Raw genomic sequence first — 3,418 nt, 5'->3', positions numbered from 1 at the left:
CCCAGACTCGTACCAAGACACCATATCACATAGACAAGCATACAAACACAGAAATCCAATATCAATCAGAAGAAACACTCAAAATATGCATCAAAACTGCCTAGATCAGCCTAGTCATGCACTCACCTTTCAAAAGTACAGAAACAAGAACGAACAGATCACAACAACAGCAACCAAGGACTCTCCTAACACCACAGCTACGAGATCTCTCTTTCCAAGGACAGAAACACCAGGAACAAGCCTCAAAACACTTCTCAAACCTCACAAAACCTCTCTAGAGAACTTAGAAACATTTTAAAAGAATAAAAGCGGCCCTCCCAACAAAACACGACCTTTACTCTTTTAAACGTGACCTAGGGTTAAACCCTAACCAAAACCTCAATTGAACCGACGATTTAAAACTTAAACCGTCAAACCAAAATTACTAGTGTCGATCGACACCCGACCACAGTGTCGATCGACACCACCCGGATTTCCAGACACGGGCGTTACATAGTGTAACGATTAAATGTTTAAAATTCAGTCGGTAAGTGTACTATTTGTCGTACTCAATTGTATTATTGACTTTTTTAGTAGATTTGCATCTTAGCTACCAATGAGGGGTGCTAAAAAGGAAAATATATACTATTTTATTTATTACTTAAATTTGTGTAAATGTGACATGTGTCTACATTGTTTTGGCATAGTTTCTTAAACCTCATTGTTTAGCATCTTTCCTCTCTTTCTTCAATTTTTACCTTTTTATTAATTTAATATTGACAGAGCAACTCTCAAATGGACATGTCTATTTAACTTTGGCTACGTCACGTACTCATTAGCGGTAACTTTACCACATGGAGTCATTAATTAACTAGCAAAAGCTATAGTTTTAGAAGAGGAAGAAGAAAAAGAAAAACTTAAAGATAGATGTGTTTTTATCCTTTTCCCAACTCGCATAGTCTAGAAGTTTCCCTCTATCTTATCTGCCTTTGAGCTAGTCTAGAAGATGCATCAAAATTAACCAAAAAGCTATTGAAATATTTTATGGACAATACAAATTCATATTACATATTATACCAATAATTAAGTAACTACACTATATTATTATTATTATTAGGTTATACCTCTCGATAGACGTAACCATTGATTAGATATGGTTCTCCTTTCTTTCAGCTATTCTTTCGAATTAATTTCCCAAATCCATTATTCCCCACTGAAAGCCATATGAATTTTGAAAATCAAAGTAGTTAACTCCGTCACAAGTTGTGTCATAACCAGTCAAGTGGATCATATGATCTTCTAGAGTCTTGCTTATAAACCTAAAACCATCTAGTATTTCTTACACAAATATCAATATTTTAAATACAAAAGTCGAAATCGAAATACATTGTCGACAGATACCATATCTAAACTGTTAAATGTCTATCAAACATACTTAATAACTTAATAGAAAAATACGTAGTAGCAAATATTCCAAAGAACAAGCAATTTTGTTGTTAAGCTATTGATGCAGACCTTGACTTATGAACTTTATTTTCCATTGCATAAGGTAACGGGTAGTAAATTTCGAGTTACATATATAGTAAACCTTGATATTAAAATATTAATTTTAGAATTATTATAAGAAATCGTCAATATAACTAGAAAGCACATTGTCCTATGGTTTTCAATTCTTTCTATTGTTGGATTTATGTAAATCCTAGCCGCTCCATATCCAAATGTAACACCAGTCGACAATCGTAATATAAGGTCTACCTACATTAGATAATTCTGTAGTGATTACTTTTCCAATTTGCCATAACAATCCCAAAATTGCAATAATTGAATTAGATCATATTTTTAAATTTACCTTCTTATTTTGAGAACGTCCAGAATGGCAAAACTTAAAACACATGGGCAGTCTTGTGTTTGAGATGAGATCCATTTAATGTCTACATCCTCATAATTATTCTACAAAATATCCTATTGCATGACACATAACTGTTTCATTCCTGCATAGACAAAATTTTGTAAACATTATACACAAGAAAAATTCTATCTTTTTTATCAAACATTAATTGATGTGTAAACTTACTTGATAGATGGACTTATCAGATGAACAAATTACAAGTCACAATGCATAGAAATTCAATTAGTGTCTTGCAATTTTGTTTTATTGTACTGCAAAGGCAATAGTAACATATAACTACTGCTAGCTTTAGTGATCATGAGCAGAAACTTAATTAATGTTGTATCTTACTATAGAATCTTACCACCTAAAATCGCTTTTTGTCTTTCATAGCACCTTTTGATGGACAATCCAGCAATTCACCTTTGAAGATACCATCCGCTACTGCGCCTCCATGAAAATGAGGAATGAAGGGCTTATTAGGGCTCACTGTGCTCATTTTACAATATTATTAATCAGAAGCAATCTAAGTGAAATTTTATACTCAGGCTAGACTTTTATGAAAATGTAAATACACAGGAAGTTACATTTGGCGTTAGATCTAGAAACAGACACCGTCAAATCTAAATTGCCATAGCTTTGTTCATCAACTCAAACCTGAAACTCTTTTCCTTTGAAATTCCTATGACCTTATATTTGAAGGAAAGTGGAACAAAATTCCCATTACCTTATTCAGATTTCGTAGGAAATTGGAAGAAATGATTTCTTTCAAATTCCTTCGGTGCATTTTTCTATCAAATTCTTTCAAATACCCTACCAATGTTCCTACGATTAAAAGTTTTGAAAGAATTTTGTACGAAATTTTCTACGAAATTCTCACACACATATTTTGAAGAAAACTCCCTTTCAATTTCCTACAAATACTGTTTTACGTAAAGAAATTATAGGTATTTGGTATGAAAATTTTCCTACTATTTCATCGTAAATTTGACAGGATTTCACTATATTTTCTTGTCATGACTGCTTGACCAAGACACGCTAAGAAAAATGGTGATAACATTCTCTAAATCGTAGTTTTGTGATCTTTTCACTCAAAGATCATTATAAGAAGCAAAAATAAGAAGCAATAAAACATTCTTTAAATCGGATCCTTATAAGAAGCAAAAATAATGAATCTATTAATCCATAAACAACCTTAGAAGCGAACTAGCTTGAGGTTTAAGATTAATTTGTGAAACAAATGAACAAATCATTAAGATTTAGATTAATACATGATTTCAACGACGGACAAAAAATGAAGAAGAGATGAAGAGACGAAAAATATTTCACATCCAGTGAAACTAAAAAATAACTATCAATCTTAACGGGGTTTTTGTTAACATGACACTTTAGTAATGGGGGTAGAATGATTAAAGACTATCAACATATGTTTTATTTAGGAGTGCCTAAAGTTTATAAAATTTTATTTTAATCAACACAATTTAGAAGGGAAAGATATAAACATATTTATGATAAAAAAATTGTTATTAGATATATATATTGTTAATAATA

The sequence above is a fragment of the Capsella rubella genome, unplaced genomic scaffold, assembly GCF_000375325.1.
Source record: "Capsella rubella cultivar Monte Gargano unplaced genomic scaffold, Caprub1_0 scaffold_7, whole genome shotgun sequence".
Classification (NCBI taxonomy): Eukaryota; Viridiplantae; Streptophyta; class Magnoliopsida; order Brassicales; family Brassicaceae; genus Capsella; species Capsella rubella.
The sequence above is the reverse complement of the archived record's forward strand: the minus strand, read 5'-3'. Positions refer to the sequence as shown.